Genomic DNA, 21,632 nt, shown 5'->3' on the forward strand with positions numbered 1-21,632 from the left:
ACATGATTTTTGAGGTCAGGGTAAGCTTTCTTACATTTAGGAAGAAGGTCTTAGAAATATATGAAGACTTTAGGAAAATAAGCGATAAGTCTACACATAAGGACCTTCAATGACATGGTGGTCCTTGAAGCCACTAAACCAGCCACTAAGTTTTCTCAGTAGAGCAGCAGGTGCAGATGAAGATGGAGGGGATGCACCCCTCTGTATTCGAACCCTGGATCAGATTCCCAGTGCTGATGCAAACATTGTCTACTGGCAGTGAATGCCCTGAGGTCAAGCATGGCTGGGAAGAAGTCTCAGCCCCAGGATGTAAGGCTGTAAGAGGTTTTAGTTTCTAATAATAAAGTTTTCTAGCACTGACCCCATTTCTCCCAAAAGCCCTATTATTTTTGGTTCACTATTTTGCCAACTGCAAGGATTTTTTAGGGATGCTTATAAAATTGTTGCAAAAATAACTGTATACCAGAGTTGAAATGTTGACCACTTAGTAGAAACCTGATGTTGAACAAACCACAAAATTTCCCTGGACTGCCCAACTTTTTATTCCACAAATGGGAATACCACCTGACTCTATAGACTGTTAAGATTATGTGTATAAAGCACCTAATGTTGTCGAGCACATGAGAGTCAGAGAATAAATAGTGGCTATTATTGTCCAAAGACCAGCTTTGATTGTCTACCTACCACCACTCAGCCAGGCAGCTTCAGAAGTAACCAGGCTAACTGCAGAGATTCTGACATGGGCACGCAGCGATTATCCCACAGTCTCTTCTCCAGTTGAGCCAAACCACAGAAACACAGGCAGTCTTTCATTGTTCCTTCCTCTGGTCTGCAGCTCAAACCCCAGATGGAGCCACACCCTGACCCATTGTCTTGACTGTTACAGACAAACTGAGCTAAGTTCAAGCTTCTGACGATGGTTAACTTGGGTTAGTATCTGGCATGTTGAGAAGCCATGCTGGGGGCCCAACCAGTGTCTTTTCCAGGCATCCTATTGGCAGTCTGTGATAAGCCAGGGCCTGATATTTCTCCCCAGAGGAACTCCAACTTCAGAGTCCAGTGGCCAGGGCCTTGATATCTGTCCCATCACCCCTGTGCCCTCCTCATTGCTTCTGGTTGCAAAAGCTTGGTCAAGAGCAACCCCAAGGGGGCTTGCACAGCAAATTCTTCTGTCGGAGGAAACAGGTATAAAGGGAACCCAGCCAGAAACTTTAAGAGCCCTTTCATCTCTACCCAATATGGCTTTTTCTTTTCTTTTCTTTAAAGATTTTATTTATTTATGCATGAGAGACACAGAGAGAGAGGCAGAGGCATAGGCAGAGGAAGAAGCAGGCTCCCTATAGGGAGCCCGATACGGGACTCTATCCCCAGACCCTGGGGGGGTCATGTCCTGAGCTGAAGGCAGACACTCAATAGCTGAGCCACCCAGGCATCCTCCAGTATGGCTTTTTCCTATATATTTTGTCAGACTTGAAGGGAGTTTAAAAACACAGTGCTGGGGGGACCTGAGTAGTTCAGTGGTTAAGCGTCTGCCTTTGGCTCAGGTCATGGTCCTGGAGTCCTGGGATCGAGTCCCACATCGGGCTCTCCACAGGGAGCCTGCTTCTCCTTCTGCCTATGTCTCTGCCTCTGTGTCTCTCATGAATAAATAAATAAAATATTTGAATAAATTAAAAAATTAAAACATAGTGCCAAACTGATAGTAGAGGCCTGGATCTCCCCTCATGGCATCTGTCCTAAGATGCAAGAGCAAGTTGCTGGGAACAAGACCCAGGGCTTGTTCTGTCACCTTATCTGTCCCCACTGGGTGCCTAAGAACTAAGCTGTCTTCCTGTTCAGCCCCTTCTGACCCGGGGCATCCCCCAGACCACACCCAGTGCCTGATCTCACTGAGGGTCCTTTTCAGAGGGGTGGTCTAGACTGGAAAAGAAAGGAGAAAAAGAATATAGGATGAAGAAAATAGGAAAAAGAAAATAAAGGCAGTAATGAGGCTAAAATATTAAGAAATGGCAAAGGACTTACTCATGCCTGGGGGCGTCACATATTGACTTTATTGTCCTATATTGCCGATATTTTAATATTTTTAAAAGATTTTATTTATTTATTCATGAGAGACACACACAGAGAGAAAGAGGCAGAGACACAGGCAGAGAGAGAAGCAGTCTCCATGCAGGGAGCCTGACGTGGGACTCGATCCCAGGTCTCTAGGATCAGGCCCTGGGCTGAAGGCGGCGCTAAACCGCTGAGCCACCCGGGCTGCCCTATATTTTAATATTTTTAAAAAATACAAAAATACTCAGGAAAGAGTTGCAAGGAGATGGTAGGGAGTAGGAGGAATGAGTGAAGGAGGTCAAAGGTACAAATGTCCTGTTATGAGATCAGTAAGTCCTGGGGATGTGAGGTCCAGCAGGATGACTATAGTTAGCAAAGCTGTATTCTATATTTGGAAATTGCTAAGAGGAAAGAATTTGCAGGATTATATCCTGAAAAGATTCACAGTTTTCTTGTAGAAGTTTGGCCCTTGGCCATTTTCATCCATGAAAATGTATGAACTATGAAGGAGAAAAAGTTTTGACCAACTAAGAGATCTTTAAAGTCATTTACATTTCTAATCAAACCTAAGTGAGGTTTTTTCCCTCACTCTGTTCGGCATTTAATGTTAATAAGTGAAATGACATTTCGTACCATTCGTGGTGTCCACGTAAAAGTGGTCTGCACAGAGCTTTTCTTTCCAGACAGTATAACACTCCCATGGAATGCACTAACAGAACAGACAGATCTCCAATTGTTGCTCATAAAGTGCTTCCAGACTTGGATCCTCAGAGAGAGCGTCTTGCTTGTAAGGAGTCTGTGAACAAGCTTTCACATGTTCCAGAAAGGAGGGCTTGAAAACACAGGAGCAGCCTATTTTCCAAAAAGGGAGAAGAAAAGCAGATGTCCAATTAATTGGTCAAACTAGTTCTGAGTAGAAGAAGGTGAAATGTATAGGAACTTGAGAGTGAACATCACTCATGAGGTGAAGGTGGATTTTGATTGCTGTGTTTAAGCTTTGTGGAAGGAGAATGCAAATGTTAGACCTAGGCCATTTAAAAATTCACTGCATTCCTCACCACTCTCTATAAGAGTAAGAAGCCAAATGCAGTATCAAAATTCACTTAAGAACCTAGAAAAATAGATAAAACATAGATAAATAGAAGTTATGAGTGATATTCTCCTATCTTGACTGTCTCTGGAGTCCATTTGTGTGTCTTAAAGATACCTCCACAAAAACTAAACCTTAAAAGAATGGAATTTCCACCAACTTACTAAGGTCTTCTTCCAAGAAGCTGAAGGAAATTGAGTAAGCTTATTGCTTAGAGTTCTGGATGAATTCCAAGTCTATTCATATTGCTAAAATTAAGGCCAGCCCAATTTAAAAGTTGCATGAAAACTCAACTGGTATTGATTCTAAATTAGATCCAAGAAAATTCTTAGGTTGATCTCATCCATTTAGAATTGTCTAAAATAAAAGAGAAGTGTGAATAATATCTATTAGGACTTATGCCAGATTCACAAGTTTTCACTCCTATCAAAAGGATTATACTAAAGGAAAAGGAAGAGCCTTCTTTGCTCCTTCATGCATGAAAGACTTGTTCTAAAAATATAAACTATCCACACAAATTTAGAAGTTGCTCTTCTGTGAGATCTTATGGTCCATAGTATAAGTACAATGAGCATTAGAGGTGCATATTAAAATCTATTGTTGCATTTTAAATTACTCTCAAATTTAAGAACTTAACATTTATTATCGTACACAGTTTCTAGGGTTAGGAATCCAGGAGTGGCTTAGTTAGACGGTTCTGACTCATGAGATCACAGTCAAGCTGTCAGCCTGGGCTAAAGACTTCTGAAGGCTTGACTGGAGCTGGAGATTCTGCTTCCAAGCTTATTCATGTGGTTGTTGACAGGCTTCAGTTCCTCATCACTTGGGGTGTTAATTATAGGGGTAATGTTCACTACACACTGGCTGGCTTCCTTTAGGGTGAGTTATAAAAGAGAGAGGGAAAGAGAGAAGCCGCAGTGTCTTTTATAACCTAATCTTGGAAGTAGTAGTATGTTGCAGGTGAATCCTGGCGGTATGGAAGGAGATTCTATAGAGCTATACCAGGATACCAGCAGGAGAAGGCCTTGGAGACTGCTGCCACAGTTTGCCCTCTGGGCCCCCCTGATTCATTTTCCCTCACCACTTATAAAGTATACTCACCCCATCCCAAGACTTCTAAAGTCCTCTTTCCATTACAGCATCAGTTCAAAATCCAGACTCAGATCATTTAAGTCAGGTCCAGGTTCACAGGAGGCTCCTTGGATACAGTTCCTTTTAGTATGGTACCTCTTAATCTAAAAACCAGCAAACTAAAGAGATAAGTGAGCTGCCGCCCACACAGCCAATGTAGGATGGTAGAAAAGATGTAGGGCAAACAGCACAGATACTATGTACTCTTCCAAAAGGGAGGAAATGGGAGGCACACAGGAGTCCTCATTGCTGTTCTGAAATCCAGCCAGGCAAATGTTGAAAGTTCCTCAGGACTCAGCGCTATTCCTACCCAGGAGTTATTCTCCAAGGCTACATCTCCTGAGTCATCCTTCCTTTTTCCTAAAAATTAGTACCTGTGAACAGGTGAATAATTTTCCAAACCTATAGTAAAATGTGTGTGATGGGGGTTGAGGGGAGAGGTACAAAGCCTTCTTTTCATTTTGTACTTCTTCTGTCCCTTTGAGTTCTAATTGGCAATGTTTCTACTGATAGAATTCTTTTTAAAAATTTTGTGAATCTATTACAAATTTTATCAGATCCATTCTATTAGGCAAAAGATAACCTCTTCTCCACCTAGGGACTCTGCTGAGGAGCAATGCTATTAAGCTTCCCAGATGCCCAGTTGTTTGCTTGAGAGGATCTGTGAGCTATACCTTTTACAACTTTAGAGGACCTTTCATGTGACTAAATTGGTACACCAGAGCACCACTTTTGATCTTTCTGGGATCACAGCAAGGGATTTTAAAGTCACACCCTCAGCTTCATCTTTATTTTATTTTATTTTATTAAAGATTTTATTTATTCATAGAGACACAGAGAGAGGGGCAGAGACACAGGCAGAGGGAGAAGCAGGCTCCATGCAGGGAGCCCGACGTGGGACTCGATACCAGGTCTCTAGGATCACACCCCAGGATGCAGGCGGCGCTAAGCCGCTGCGCCACTGGGGCCGCCCTTATTTATTTATTTATTTTTGATACATGTTTTATATTTGTATTAGAGTTATGACTGTACTTTTTTTAAAAAGTTCCTTTAACACTCAATAGCAGGGTGCTTGGGTTGCTCAGTAAGTTTAATGTCCAACTCTTTTTCTTTTTTTTATTGGAGTTCAATTTGCCAACATTTAGCATAACACCCAGTGCTCATCCTGCCAAGTGCCCCCCTCAGTGCCCATCACCCAGTCACTCCAACCCCCCACCCACCTCCCTTTCCACTACCCCCTGTTCATTTCCCAGAGTTAGGTGTCTCTCATGTTTTGTCACCCTCACTGATATTTTCACTCATTTTCTCAGCTTCATCTTTAGACCATATTTCCCTGATGGTGTCCTAGATTTAACTTTTGCTCTAAAGACATTTCTTAATTTTAGCATTGTTTGTGATAGGTAGAGTTTGACATTTTTACAGCTAATAAGTAAAGGTGGCTCCTTTGGCTTACCATTTCTTCCTAAAGTGTATAGCTCTCTTTTTGCATGTTGTTATAAAGAGCTAGAAGAAACCAGTGGCACTTTTAACACTCTGGCTGGAAATCTTCTTATCACCCAGTTCTTTAGGTATATTTTCTATCCTCCACATTACTAAAGATAACAATGTGGCTAAACTCACAGCCCCTACAAAAAAAAGGGGGGGGTTCTCTGTCCTTTTACTTTCTTTTTTTTAATTAATTTTTTTAAAGATTTATTTGTTTGTTTATTTATTTATTTATTTATTTATTTATTTATTTATGATAGACATAGAGAGAGAGAGAGGAAGAGACACAGGAGGAGGGAGAAGCAGGCTCCATGCCAGGAGCCTGACGCGGGACTCGATCCCGGGACTCCAGGATTGCGCCCTGGGCCAAAGGCAGGCGCTAAACCGCTAAGCCACCCAGGGATCCCCAACTTTATTTTTTTTTTAAAGATGTATTTATCTATTTGAGAGAGAGATCACATGCAAGCAAAGGGAGGGGTAAAGGGAGAGAGAGAGAAAGAGAGAGAGAACTCTAAAGTTGACAGCAGAGCCCAGAGCAGGACCAGATTCCAGGACCCTGAGCTCGTGACAGGAGCTGAAACCAAGAGTTGGACAGTCAACCAACTGCACCACCCAGGTGCTCTGTCCTCCTTTTTCAATAAGATTTTCCTCACTTTCTTTTAAACCCCAACCAGCAACCTGCTCAAAGTCAAAATTCAACTAACAGTCTGTTGCAGACTAGTATCATTAAGGCACTCTTTAAAATCCTCCCAGCTACCATCCCCTGCCCAGTTCCAAAGCCACTTTTCAATTGCAAGTAGCACCGGCTTCCAGGTATTACAATGTATACTAGTTATCTATTGCCATGTAACAAATTACTCCCCAAATTTAGCAGCTTAAAGCAACAAATATGACCGTCTCATAATCCAGAAGCAGCTTCATTGAGTTATTTTGGTTCAGGGTCTTTTATGAGGTTGTAGTCAAAGTGTCAGCCAGGAGGCTGTCTCCTGGAGACTCGAGTGGGACTGATGGACTCACTTACAGTCTCACTCACCTGGGTGTTTTTCATGCAGGCTTCTCAATTGGACTGCTGATTACATGGCAGCTGGCATGTGTAATCAGCAGTCTCAGAGTGAATGATCTATGAGAGAAAGAGAAAAAAAGAGATGGAAGTCACAGAGTCTCTTACAACCTAATCTTGGAAGCAACATACCATCACATCTGACATATTGTATTGGATACACCAACTCTGGAACTATGTGGGAGGGTGTGAATTCTTGAAGTTTATATCACTGGGGGAGTATTTTGGAGGCTAACTATCATGGGGTATGTTTTGAAAAAACACTCCTTTATTTACCCTTCCCAGAACCAATTGAAAAGTAGCTGCTATGCAAGAATTAAACAAAGATCAAAATATTAACTTTATTATTGATAGAAGCTAAATGAAGGAGGTGGCCTAACTATATGGCCATAATGAGGTTTAATATTTGACCTCAGAATTAGACCAACCCACCCAATCATGGAAAGAACAGGACAACATCTTGCCTTTCCCAGATCAGCTTCCCACATAAACAGCCAAACAAAAGTCTAGGGAGAAGTGCTCTCAATCAAAGACGGGAGTGGGACAGCAAGGTTTGTCTAACTGTTGTTCTTCCACACAGACAAGAGGACAAGAGGTGGGGGCACCCACCATTGGTTTCTTTGGGTAGCTCAGAGAGCAGTCACAGGTGTCACTTATGCAACACACCTATCAGAATCTGTGTTGCCTCTTCTTCATCTGCTCAGGAAGGTCTAACACAATCGTTCTCAAACTTGAGCATGTAGATTGCTGGGCTCCATCCCTGGAAAGTTGGCTTTTCTCTTTACAAGTTTCTTACATAGAGCTGATGCAGCTAACCTGAGAGCACACTTTGAGAACCACTACCCTAACACTGGCCAAGTACCTATGGTGCTTTATATGTATCTTATTAAAAAAAAAATTTAAGTAAACTCTACCCCCAACATGGCTCAATCTCATGACTCTGAGATCAAGAATCACTTGTTCTTCTGACTGAGCCAGCCAGGCTCAGAAGTTTTATTAGTCTTTATAACAGGGTAAGATAGATTTCATTAACCCTTTCCCTACATTAGACAAAGAGACTAAGGCTCAGAAGTGAAGTTGTTTGGCTAAGTTTACATCATCCTAGACTTTCAAAGCCATCCTAGTCTTTCAAAGCCAGATCTGAGTCCAAAGCCTGTGGTCTTTCCTCTACACAAGATTGCCATCAAATACTAAGGACTGAATATTGGTAGGACCCAGCGTGTAGCCTGAAACTAAACAGTAATTTCCTGCAGTTGCTTTCCACTAACTCCACCTTCATCTTCTTGACCTGTGGTCACAAGCACAATTTTCTCTATTTTCACTTGTCAACCTTAATTGTACATTAGGTATTATATATTCATCTTGGTCTCCTATCCATGTACATGTGACTTGGAGGCAGATTAATATGTTTATACTTAAGAAAGAATAAGACTATCAATTTATAATGTACTAGCATTCTAAATGTTCCATCAAAGAAGTTAGAAAACACTCAGCTCAACAACTTTCTAGCTGTTTGCCCTCCAGGCCCACCCTTCACCCTCTCACTGTCCAGGAAATGGGACTTTATGAACTACAGCAGGCACCCTGGCCCTCAGGTTTCCCATTGGGTTCAGCCTCCCCAGCAGCAAAGCAGAGGAGGAAGACAATTTTCCCAACTCCCTTCCTGTAGGGTCACCTCAACTGATGGCATTCTTTCACAAAAAGCATGGGTCCTCCCAAGCAGCTGCTGCTCAAAGGAAACTTTGTCTTCCAGCTTTTAGGAATTCTTCCCTCCTTTGTCTCTTCAAGGCCTAGGGGCAATAATAGCTCTCAGAGTCCTACACTATCCATTTGGTTTCCTTCACCCTGTCCACACATCTGTAAACAATCCCTTAGAACTATCACCTTGAATTATCCTAGCATGAGTAAACCACAGTTTACAGGTTTGCTTTTCCAGAGCTAGCCCAGGTGACTTTGCTTGAGGCTCATGTCATCCTCCTAAAAGCCAGTAACCTTTTGGAATTCTTGCTGCTGTCCAGATGGTCAGGTTCACACCACTACTTTTGTTTAAAGGTGCAAAACACCACCTTCTGGCCCTCATATGTCCTGCTCTGTAGGTATACCAAATGGCAAGAGGCAACTTGGAAGGATCTGCTGGCAAAATTCCTATCACCAAAATTGCTACTACATTTCAGAATCCTAGTTTCGTGCCTTAGATGAGTCATTTATTCCAACAAAAGGTAAATTATCCCTAGAAGAAAGATAGAGGCAAGGTTAGCAAAGACATTTGTGTTGAGTTTCAGATGTTTTCTATTTTGGCAGCTAGTTGTAAACCTAGTTTGAGAAAGGAGTAAATAAAATTCAACTAGGTCGTAGATTCTAGAATAATGGTTCTCAAGGCAAGTGGAGAACAAAGTTTATATTGTCTCCTGGAAGGCATTTTGGAAATTGAGGGGAGTCTTTGATTATGAGGATTATGGGCCATGGTCCAGGGATGCTAGCTTGCCTGTAGTGAAAGAGATGGTCTCACACAACAGAAAATAAATCCACAGGAACTTTAATGTGCCAAGAACATTCATGTTGCTTAAAAACCTGTTTATAATTATCTAGGCAAAGGACTTATGTTTTCTTTTACAAGAAATAAGGAAAGGGAGAGAGAGAGAAAATTTGTATATGGTTTTAATATTTATAAAATTCCCAGGAATGCAACTACCACATAAATCTTGTTTGAATTTTACTAAGTTGGTCATAATTTGAAAAAGTAACATAACCATCAATCCGCATTTGTATCTACTATTCAAGGTGATTCTACAAAAATATTCTTACAGACAATTTCGTTATGTCTTCTAGTGCAGTTGAGCCCTACTGCACATTCTGACATTTATTGAGAAAATATCCCTACATGCAATTATAAAAATCAACATGATATAACATACTAATGGAAATGAAAAGATAGATACAAAGAAAGTTACATTATAAATGCATTGGGGGATAATCAAAGTATTTATAATAGAAATGGGTATTGGTTCTGATAGATTTGATACCCACAGATCTAGATGAGAATGTTCTGATGCTGAGGGTACTGCCTTGAAGGATGTACACTGAAGGAACCACTCTTACGAGTAAATTATCTTGAAAGAAGATATGTGGAGTGAACTAGAAGAGTACACTGGGCCTTATTCCTTATTGATAATACTATTTACCGACTTCTTTCATTTCCCTTTATTGCCATCTAGTAGATGCTCAGTGAACATCAAAAAGAGGCACTCAACAAAAATCTCCTTTGATAAATTAAGGATATTACCATTTATTTCTTGAAACACTGATTAAATAAGCAATAATGATTTGTAAGTTCCATGCAAGAAGATCCTGTAATATTTTGTATCACATTTTCCAATTTTGATGGGTATAATTTCCTATATAACTTCAAACCTAAATTTGTAGTGTGAGTAACCTAGCGAAGTGTTATCTGGCCAAACCGAGGGCCTCAAGGGCCCAAATAAATCAGAAGTTGTCTTATTTATTATACATATTATATTTCACTTTCAACAAGTTAGGAAACATCTTGGGCATTTTTTCATGTCCTGTGTGGGATGGTAGAGATCGATAAATCATCTGGAGACAGAGCTCCTTTATTAAGAAAGAAAACTCAGTGAATGTTGTACCCTAGGCCCCACTCCTTTCACCTGACATAATTCTATTCATGCTTTAAGTCTCAAGACCTTTCCCAACACCCCAAGTCTGGGATAGACATCCTTCATCAGGTTCCATAGCATCTACCACGCTGTCACAGGAGTCACAAAGACGGCAACTATTGGATTACTTATTTGCTTTTCCCACTAGACTCCAAGCTGTGTATGGGCAGGGATCAAAGCTTATCCATTGCTGTCCCTCATGCCTCACACATAGTAGGTCATCAGTGCTTAGCCAGTCAGTCAACAAGGCAATTAAGCACTTAACAAGTTGCCAAATGTTAGTGTTGGCTTCTATACTGGTCCACTGGGCAGCCAAGAACAGGACGAACCTTCAGGTCTGGTTCCCATTGACCACCGACTGATGCAGCGTCTGTGCTTTCTACACCTGCTCCTCCAGGGCCTAGGGCTGTTCTCTCAACTTCATTTCCAATTAAGTTGTAACTCAGAGGTGTGGAAAGCTCCATTCTTAGTCATTTGTTTGTTCAGTTTAGCACAGTGGTTCTCAGATTTCGGCAGGCTAGGCCTGCCTTCAGAGTTTCTAATTTGGAAGGAGGCCTACATGGGGGTTAAGAATTTGCATTGCTAACACATCTGCAGGTCCTGCTGGTGCTGCAGCTATGAAGACCATCCTTTGAGGATCACTGGCTGAGCAAGAAGTTTTGGCCAACTTTATCGCATCAACAGATCTTAAAGATATCTCCAATTTTGAATTAAAAAAATATGTCTTTAATTGTAAGAGTTATAGACATTGGGAAGTAGGTAGAGAATATAAGGTACCAACAGGCTCCTGAAAATATCCTAAACTCCTTAACATAGACCTGGCTCTGACCTTTAGGATAAGCCTGGGAAGAGGGAAAAAGAGAACCAGAAGGCCACTTCCCATGGAGCAGCCAAGCTGAGACCTGGCAAGGCAGAGGATGACAGTCCAAGAAAACTTTCTAGACCTGAGGCCTCCATCATCTCCCTGGAAGTCTGCCCACACAACCACACCCACCTCTTAACCCTGCTTGAATTAAATGAGGACTTCACAATTTTAATAGCCTTACCCCAATCTGAAAATAATCCAGTACATCCGTGTCTTAAAGTGTTTGCACTGTTATAGCAAAGTACCAAAGATTGAGTGGCTTATCAACAACAAATTTATTTCTCACAGTTCTAGAGTCTGGGAAATCCAAGATCAAGGGGCTGGCAGATTCAGTATCTGCTGAGCCAGTTTCCTGGTTCATAGATGGCCATCTTCTCTCTGTAACCTTGTATGACAGAAAGGATAAGGATGCTTTCTGGAACTTCTTTCATAAAGGCATTAATCCCATTCATGAAGGTAGAACCCTCCTAAGGATCCCACCTCCTAATACCATCACACTGGGTTATAGGATTTAATACGTGAAATTGATGAGGTGGGACACACAGCATTCAGTCTATAGAAATCTATTTCAAAAATATTTGTTATTAATTAATAATCAACATGTAATAGCTGATTATTAGACTTATCACTTATCACCTAGTAAGAGCAATGTTTCTGACAAGATGTGGAGTTGAAATGTAATTTTTTTTAGCTATCTCACAATATATGTACTTTTTCTTAAATAAGTGAGCTCCTAAAAATTACTGATGAGGTAAGTCTTCAGCTTTTTCCATGTTTACCTAAGCAGTTACCTTTCCCCCACCCCCATATGTCATTTTCCTTTTGTAGAGGAGGAAAATCTTTTTTCCTCTATCCTCTTAGGTTCAATCCATGAGGCCCTGCTAATAAAATTGAAAAAAAGACTTATACAGGGAAAAAAAAACATATAAATTTTATTTGCTGTCAATACTTTTATGTGGCATGGGGAGCTACATAGAAAAGAAGTGAAAATTGCGAGAAGCAATTAGATCTGAGAGCTTATATACCATTATAACAAAGAACAACAAACTGTGGAGATGTAACAAGACAAAGGAAAAGGGGTTTGGACTTCTAGGAGTAGTAAATTTGGGGAAGGTAAATATATGGGAGAAACTAACAGAGGAGACCAGGATTATTTCAGTAAGGTTTATTTATGCAGATTCAAGTTGGTGCTGTCTCCAATGACAAGAATCATCTTCTCGTCCTGGTACAGAACTGCTTCACAAAGGAAAATGTATGCCCTGCTTTCAGACAGAAATGAGAAGGTAGAGAGCTTTTCTGATGTCTGTTGTTTCTTAGTTATTTATAGCTCAAAATAATCCTTATGGCAGAGTGGCATAGTTTGGGGTGACATATTCTAATCCCCTTCACTTTCTAGACTGTAAGCTCATTTACAAAATATAAGTATAAAATAGGGTACTATTTTGAAATAGCAATTAATGCTTCCACTCCACCATGCCCACACAGTCAAGACCAGGCCAGGCATTCTCACAGAAGGATTTCTGTTCCCAAAGTATGTCAGGGGAAGAGCATAAAGAACTACCCAAGTGGAGGGATACATTTTGCAACAGTCAGTGACAGAAGGCCAGTCAGTACAGTGAAACCAGATAAGGATCTCCAGGATAGGTTACACCCCTAAACTAAACAGCTTCCTCTTTGTCACCAATGACAAGACTCAAATGGTAGCCTGAAATAGAAAAGATGTTGATCTTTATTAAAATTAAGAATTATCTCCTGCACACCTATGTTTCAGACCCAGATACACACCTACTACACATACAAGCTTAATAACTACCAGTTATTTTGTTGAATATCTGAGAGTTCCATAAGTCATAGTCTGAGAGTTCCCAAGTTGTAACTTGGTTGCTGTTGTTCCTTATCACCAAAATCTTATCATTAAATATTCTTTGAGGGTGCCTGGTTGGTCAGTTAAGCATCTGACTCTTAGTTTTGGCTCAGGGTCATGATCTCAGGCTCTTGGGATCAAGCCCCATGTCTGGCTTTATGCTCAGCAAGGAGTCTGATTGAGAGTCTCTCTCTCCCTCTTCCTCTTCTCACACATACTCTCTCTCTCTAAAATAAGTAAATAAATAAATAAACATTCTTTGGAAGATCATCAACTTACTGCCTTTTATTTCTTTTTTTAAAATGTTTTATTTATTTATTTATTTATTTATTTATTTATTTATTTATTCATTCATGAGAAACACAGAGAGAGGCAGAGACACAGGCAGGGGGAGAAGCAGGCTCCATGCAGGGAGCCTGACGTGGGACTCGATCCCCAGACCCCAGGATCACGCCCTGGGCTCAAGGCAGGCACTAAACCGCTGAGCCACCCAGTCGTCCCTGCCTTTTATTTCTTAATGAAGCATTCTTGGTTTCCAAACTATGTATAATGAACATCTACAAATCCACTGTTGTGCTGGATAAATAAAACATTTTAAATATTTTTAAAACCCTTTGTGTTTTTCTCCCAAATCTCATCCTAGTTCCATAAAATAAGTGAAACCATTAATGTTTTATATAGCTATTTGTGTATGTGGGACAATTAATTATATATATGTAGATAGTTTCATGTAAAAATAATAAATTATTTTATTTTTTGAAGCTTTATATAAATAGCATAGGGAGTATCCTTCTGCAACTAGTTTTCACTCAATCCTATTAGAGACATCTCCATTAGTGCTAACTCACTAATTTGCAGAGCTGTACCACAGCTTATCACTTCTCTGATTGATAGCAATTTTGTTTAATTACTTGCTTTTATAAAGAATACTGAATGTCTATTTCTTTAATATTTCCTTCCACTCATGTGCAAAAATTTCTGTAGGGTACATGCTCCAAGTTATATTGCTGGACTATAGGATATGCACACCTGACTTTTCTAGGTGTTGCCAAGTTGCTTTCCAAAGTGGGTGTGCCCATTTGATTTCGTAGCAGTATTTGACGGTTCCAGTTGTTCCACTTCTTCATCAACTCTTGATATTGTCAGTCTTAATATATTTTGCCAATTTTATGGGTATGAAATGATATAGTACTTTAAAATTGGATTTACCAGGGCACCTGGGTGGCTCAGTCAGTTGACTCTGCCTTTGGCTCAGGTCATGATCCCAGCCAGGGTCCAGCCCCCAGTTGGGCTCCTTCCTCATCAGGGAGTCTCTTTCTCCTCTCTCCTCCCACCTCATGCTTTCTGCTCTCTCCCTGTCTCTCTCTCCCTCTCAAATAAATAAATAAAATCTTTTTTTAAAAATTGATTTACCTTGGAGTGCCTGCCTGGTGCAGTCAGTAGATCATGTGATTCTTGATCTCACGGTCATGAATTCAAGCCCCACATTGGGGCTTTTAACTACTTAAAATTTAAAAATTCTTGAAAAAAAATGGATTTACCTGATTAGTGGAGAGGCATGTTTATTGGAAAATATGATGCCTTTTATTTGAATAGTTTGTTTGGATTGTTTGCCCATTTTTCTTTTGGTCTCCTTGCTTTAAAAGAACCTTCAATATTATCAACTATGTATGGCAAATCCATTCTCCCAGTCTGCATTTTCTTCTTTTACTTTTGTTTTTTGCTATCTTAATATGTAGAAGTTTTGAATTTTGTGCAGGCAAATTTCAGTGTTTTCCATTGGCATTTTTGTCTTATCTTCATGATTTAAGGAGTGGAGAATAATGTATATATCCTACAATTTTTCTAAAAGTTTTACTTTCCACGTTTAGATCTTTAATCTTCCTGGAATTGATGAATTTATTAGTGTAAGGTGAGGATCTAGTTTTATTTTAAATTTATGTGTACATAATATTTTCCCAGTGAGATTTATTAAACGGTCTTGTCCTCAGTGATCTGCAATTCCATGTCCATCATATCAAATACGTAGAGATACATGGAGTCTGGTGTCAGGCTCTGTTTTGTTCCATTAGTCCATTGTCTATTCTTTTATTTTAAAATGATGGCAAATAAAGCAATCTGTAAAGTGATCCTCCCTCCTTCCTTTCTCAGTGATCTATAATATTCTGACTACATGTAGTCCTTTACTCTTCAATGTAAATATAGTATCAATTAGTTAAGGTCCTCAAAAAAATCCCAGTTATGAGTCAAACTGCCTTTTAAAACTAAAGAGGGCACCTGGGTGGCTCAGTGGTTGAGCCTTTGGCTCAGGTCATGATCCCGGGGTCTTGGGATTGAGTCCCGCATCCGGCTCCCTGCAGGGAGCCTGTTTCTGCCTCTGCCTATGTCTCTGCCTCTCTCTCTCTCTGTGTCTTTCATGAATAAATAAATAAAATCTTAAAAAAAAAAAATCAATGAGGAGTTTTTAAAAATCTGAATACTCACACCTATTTCACTCACTGTTTGAGGCATTTAGTAGCTAGAAGAATTGTACCTCTGTTTAAGGCCCTAAAAGTCCTGGGAACAACTGTCCTGACACTTTCTGGAGCCATGTCCATGGTAGCTTTGGAGAGAATGGCTTGGCCAAAAACTTTGTTTTTCTAATCCCAGGGAAGATACAAACTCAGCAGTTGCTGTATGGTGCTCCAAGTGATTTGCCCAAGGACCTCCCACTGAGATCTCCATGAACTTGCAGCTTGGATAACTCAGTGAGGTCACCCCCTGCAGATTCACAGGCAGATGGCCAAACCCTGACACAAAGCTGCAGTCAGATCCCCAAACAAGTACATACACATAGCCTCTTGTCTATAGCTTGAACCCATGGTCTGTATCAATTAGGAAAAACTCCAAAGGAGAGTAAATCAGGTCAGCCTGGGTTAATGTTTGCAAATAATTAAGTTTTAGATAAGTTTTAGGATGAACAGCTTTTGCAAAAAGCTTATATCCATAGGTAATTTTCTACTAAAACACTAGAGTAAAGTGCTGTATTTGCCTTATAGAATTCTAAATTCAGCATATTTTGCAGCTAAATCTAGAACTGGAAGAGAAATTAAAGGTAATGTACTTCAGTGCTGGTTCCCAATCTTGACTACACTTCAGAATTTTCTGAGTGGCTTCAAAAACCTCAATGCCCAGGCTGCACCCTAAATAGCACTGGATAGGGAGACCAAACATTCGTATTTTTCAAAGCTGCTGAAGTGATATCATGGTACAGCCAGTGTTGAGAACCAATGGCTTAGTTCAAGCCTTTAAAAGTACATTAATAAAATGAGATTTTAAGAGGTTAACTCACTTTTAATCATATTCTGAACTTAAACTGTCCAATTGGTAGGCTTGGCCACTTGTGACTTTTTAAAGATAAACTTATTAGAATTAAATAAAATTAAAAATTGAGTTCCTCACTTACATAAGCCACTTTTCAGGGGCTCAAAACTCACATGTGGCTAGTAGCCACTGTGTTGAGCAGTATAAAAACAAATTTCTGCCATCACAGGAAGTTCTTTTGGTCATTGCTATGATTTTGATGTCTTTCTAGTCATTTGGTAACTTCAGAAACATTTTAAATTATTATCACAGAATGATCAATATAATAAAAAAAATTAAACAAGTACAACTCAACATTAGCATGTATATCTGTAAAGCACCTAATACTACAATAAAAACAACAGCCTCTTGGGCAAGTAGAGTTGTGACTCAAATCCAAGAGATAACCTCCCACTCTACTTCCATTAAAATCAATGGATAGGGATCCCTGGGTGGCGCAGCGGTTTGGCGCCTGCCTTTGGCCCAGGGCGCGATCCTGGAGACCCGGGATCGAATCCCACGTCGGGCTCCCGGTGCATGGAGCCTGCTTCTCCCTCTGCCTGTGTCTCTGCCTCTCTCTCTCTCTCTGTGACTATCATGAATAAATAAATAAAATCTTTAAAAAAAAAAAAAAAATCAATGGATAATGATCCAGGAGGACAGTTTTTGGGGTTTTTTTTCCCCCTTGTTTAGTAAAGTGAGCACATGAAGGAAGAGGGAAGGGGGAACTATACTTTCCCAGTGACTGGTCCATCAGGCTTGGAGCCAACTCATAAGTGTGTCTAGGCACAACCTTGGCCCACAAAGTGCATAAAGGAAGTTGATAGAGGGCAATCTCCTCCTCTTCATGGATTAAAAACAAGTTCTTATACAAGACATAGTACAAGAACTAAAGTAGGTTTTCCCAACCTTTATAGTAGGATTTCTCACTATCACAGTCTTTTTTTAAATTATAAGACAGATTTTTGTCACCTAAAATTTCTTCGCCTCTTATAGTAAACACGCCATGAAACAGATTTCATAAAGTGGCTTTGGTGCTAAAGGGATTTGAATCCATTTATGTTGGTTGTTCTTTTGTCACTGCAAGAATCTAGAAAAGTATCAACATTTTATTGTTTGTTTTTTCAGTTGTTTATGAAATTAAAACTAAATACTACTGTACCAGAATATATTGTTCCTTGTCTTGGGGCTTCAGTTTCGCATTCCCAGATGCATTATATCAAGCAGTGAGATAGCCATGCCTGGGTCTAAATAGGAGGAAGCCAGAAAGTCAGTAGCATGACCATAAGCCAACTGGGATGATTGTAGTGTGCGAGGTACTATTCTGAGTGTTTTACATAGATGACATCATTTAATTCTCACAACTCACAATGAGGTGCTATTATTATCCTCATTTTACAGATGAAGAACCTGAGGGACGAGAAGTTAAGGAATTTGCCCAGGGCCACCTAGCTCTAAGTGATAGAAGTGAACTTCTACCCCAGCCAGTCTGACTCCAGAGCCCAGCCTCTTAATTACTCTTCTATTTTCAACATGTACATACTTCATACTAATGTCATATTTTTGGCCTGTCAAGATCAAGATCACAGACATTGGATTGGACTGGTCCACCTGGCTGGGAAAAAGGTCCATGTGGGTGGGAAGAAAGGTGTGAGCATGTGCCACCTTAACCCCAAGATTTCCAAGATTGCTTTCTTGGGGGTGGGGAGACCCTTCAACCTCACTTTGACACCTATCTCCTCTACTCCCTGCCACTACACACCGCACCTTCTTCGCAAGGGCAATCATAGTGGCTGCAACAAAAACTATTACCAGGGACTGGGAAAGAGCAGGAAGGGTCCCGCAACAAACAGCAGACGTACAGACGCACCTGAAGAGGTTACTCAATAGTCCCTAGTGTCTGGGCCCTGGATAGACACGGGGGAGTAAGGTTTCCTGGCTCAAGGCAGGGGGCCTGAGATGGATAGATATCAGCATTAATTAGACCATTATATAAAACATCACCTTTCTTAAGGCCATATTCTCTCCTTTGTAACCTTTACAAATCTCAGCATGTTTCTACATTGCAGCCACGAATATAAATAAGAAACATGGTTTATCCCAGGGAGACTAGTTTCCCAGGCTACTTGAACCAAATTATTTTCTCACCCAGAGAGCAGCACGATGTTCTTATAGGCAACAGAGTATTCTTTGGGTCTTTCATACCCACTGGGTTTCTGCTTGTAAGGTGCTCCAACTAGTGCAGCCTTCCTGCACAGCCTTGCTTTGAGCCCTTCAGATTTGTTCCACTACCCCACAATGATTCCACTTATTTATTTGTTTATTTATGTATAATGTTATGATTTAGAGCAGTTTGGGGTCCATAGCAAAATTGAGCAGAAAGTACAGAGTTCCCGTATACGCCTTGCTCTTTCCCCTACAACCCACATAGACATCATCAGTGTCCCTACCAAAGAGGTGCCTTTGTTACAACTAATGAACCTTCACTGACAAGTCATAATGACCCAAAGCCCATAGGTTACATTAGGGCTTACTCTTGGATGTCGGACATTAATCTATGAATTTTGACAAATGTGTAATGGCACTTATCTGCCACTATAGTATCATTCAATTATTTATGTTTGAAGTATATTATGTATATATTTTGTTCCTGCAAGGCCCCACTGCTTTTTTTTTTTTTTTAATTCAGAGATGGTCCCATTGTTTGGAGAAGCTTGTAGAATAATTCTATCTTGTCACTGTGAATTCATGACGAAGACCTGTGCATTAGGTCTGAAAGTGAGTGACAGCCAAGGAGGCTGGGACTCTGAGAGGCTCCTCAGGCAGCCAGTCTAGAAGCCAGAATCCTACAGTTGTCTTGGCAACAGCTGAAGTTTCCTGTCCTGGGCTGAAAAGCGTGTTGTCTCTTCATTTATGCAAAGTCTATTTTACACCTTCAATCTGCCTGGGGCATAAATATGCCAGGAATGGAACCCTCAGGATTGGATTTCCTTTTTCTGATTTCAAAACAGAGGGGAAAATATCCACAGGAGGAAATGAACAGGAGAACTGCCCGCATCTCATACTGGGTCTTGGGTTCAAATATTCCAACATAGCCAGAATCTAAGCTGGGCAAAGTCTTAACTTGCACACAATTTTATTTTAGTTGCAACTTTTATAGACCATTACAGAAATAAAGCAATGGCAATCATTTTGCAGGGACTCTGCTATCACTTGTATTTTTAAACCCCAACACAGAGAATTTTGAAAGAGAAAAAAAAGAGTTTAACATCCTTAAGTGACTACATATTTGATTATGTCTAATATATGTGAACTATTATTTAAAGAGCTCAGAGTACTCTCCAAATGTGGGCTTGCTCTAGTCTAAAACACTTAGGAAGTCCATCAGCCTTGAATTAGACAATAGACATTCTCTCCACTTCTACTTTCTTCTCTAATTGATGCTTCAATTTTGAAGCTGAAAGAGTTGCAATTTCCTTGATTGTCTCTCCTTCAAAATTCCCCAGACCATTGCTTATTCCAAAGCCCAAATGTCTGCCTATCCCAGTTGTAGGTATGTAAATAGCATTTAATCTTTCTTCCTTCCTTTGAAGAACGAATTATGAAGTCTCTAACAAACATCCGCCAGATTTTATTTTAGAACTGGAAGGATAACTGGATTTCCTGGAGCAACGAGATTCACGTATTTCTACTCTCCTGTAACTTAAAATCACTAGGGGTGGCCACCCACCCAAGTGGTTATATGCACCTGGGCAAGAACAGTTTGGGCAACAGCCAGACAAAAGAGAGTGTTTGGTACTAAGTAGATCCAGGAGGCTCCCCTAAGTCTAACATTGGGAGATCAGACCTGTTCCTGGCAATCCTTTGTTATCAAGGAAACAAAGCATAAAGACTAAGGAGAAGATTTTATGCTTTCTCTCCCTTCCCTGAGCAGAGGATGTCAGGCGCCCTGGAGGAGTGGGGAATCTCATAAGGGCTCCACCTGGCAGTGGCAAAGGGCTGTGTTGGAACAGGCTGAGAACCAAGAGAGATTCTGCTCACTGGCCTCACCCCCCTGTCCTGGTCTGAGATAGGGAAACCCATCATCTGTTATCTTTTGAGACTCCATACATAATAGATATCCCAGAAAGGATTCAATGCCACAAAGGATCCTACATTGAGGAAAAAACAGAGAACACCTGGTTTTTGCCTCTAAGGAACTTCTGAAATGGTTGTGGCATATTTGCTTTCCAATAACCACACTGTGCTTGGAGTACAGACACAAGTGCTTTGGAGGGAGGTTTGACAAATTTTAGCGAGGGGGCAGGGTAGACTCAGGGACCAAAGCCTCACAGAGGCAATGTCCAAATGGAGATCTGAAGGAGCAGTCGAGATTGGCTAGGTTGAAAATAAGGGCAGGAGGGGCATTCTACCCGAGAGGGAAAGACCTGGCAAAGTCACAGAGACCTTGGGCTATCCTTAGGGAATATCAGCTATCAAGCTGTTACTTAGGAATTTCTTCAGTGATGGGGCTAGAGAGGTAGGATTCAGCAAGATTGTAAAGGCTTTGATTACTCTAAGGCTAGGATGAAAAACTCAAACACCTTCAGGAGATAGGGCAAAAAGTAAAGTGGTGATACGGTGTAGCACTTAGTGAGCATTAGTACTGCTTAAGAGCAATGAATTTACATCTAAGGACATCAAATCACGCAATCAAAATACCTTGGCAGACAGTACAGTTTGCCTCCTTGGCCACTCATATAAGGGTACAGGCCCCAGGACAAATGGAAACCCCATCCCCAGAACACAGATCAGTCAGCAAGAGATACCATAACTAAGCTAACAAGAACACAGAATCGTAAAGTCATTCAGGCAGCAGCATAGCTGATGCTGAGACTGGGAGGCAGTTGGCTGATTGAGAGCTCAGCTACTTTAACATTCCATAAAGTGGGGCGCCTGGCTGGCTCAGTTGGGGGAGCATGAAACTCGATCTTGGGGTCGTGAGTTCGAGCCCCACATTGGTGTAGAGATTACTAAAACAAGTAAATAAAAACATTAAAAAAAAGATTCCATAAAGCAAAACCCCTTGT

The 21,632-nt window shown here is 40.6% G+C and overlaps 1 protein-coding gene and 1 long non-coding RNA gene across 9 annotated transcripts in view; one reads left to right on the plus strand and one right to left on the minus strand.

Moving 5' to 3' along the window:
- HSPB3 (heat shock protein family B (small) member 3) overlaps positions 1 to 21,632 on the minus strand; it is a 105,247-nt gene that overhangs the window by 69,858 nt on the left and 13,757 nt on the right. For 7 of the 8 annotated variants that reach the window (XR_007410339.1, XR_007410342.1, XR_007410341.1 and 4 more), the window contains exons 6-7: positions 6,792 to 6,878; positions 2,686 to 2,904 (exon numbers count right to left, since the gene is read on the minus strand). The gene's annotated coding sequence lies outside the window, so the exon portion shown is untranslated. Of the gene's footprint in view, positions 1 to 2,685; positions 2,905 to 4,243; positions 4,377 to 6,791; positions 6,879 to 21,632 lie in introns of those variants that run through there. The other variant, XM_035715642.2, reaches the window with a different exon arrangement.
- Positions 1 to 21,632, plus strand: part of LOC125754993 (uncharacterized) — a 63,198-nt gene that overhangs the window by 22,871 nt on the left and 18,695 nt on the right. Inside the window, exon 2 of the long non-coding RNA XR_007410343.1 lies at positions 12,535 to 12,640. This is a non-coding gene — a long non-coding RNA (uncharacterized LOC125754993). The remainder of the gene's footprint in view (positions 1 to 12,534; positions 12,641 to 21,632) is intronic.

This window comes from Canis lupus, chromosome 4 (assembly GCF_003254725.2).
Source record: "Canis lupus dingo isolate Sandy chromosome 4, ASM325472v2, whole genome shotgun sequence".
NCBI classification, from domain to species: domain Eukaryota; kingdom Metazoa; phylum Chordata; class Mammalia; order Carnivora; family Canidae; genus Canis; species Canis lupus.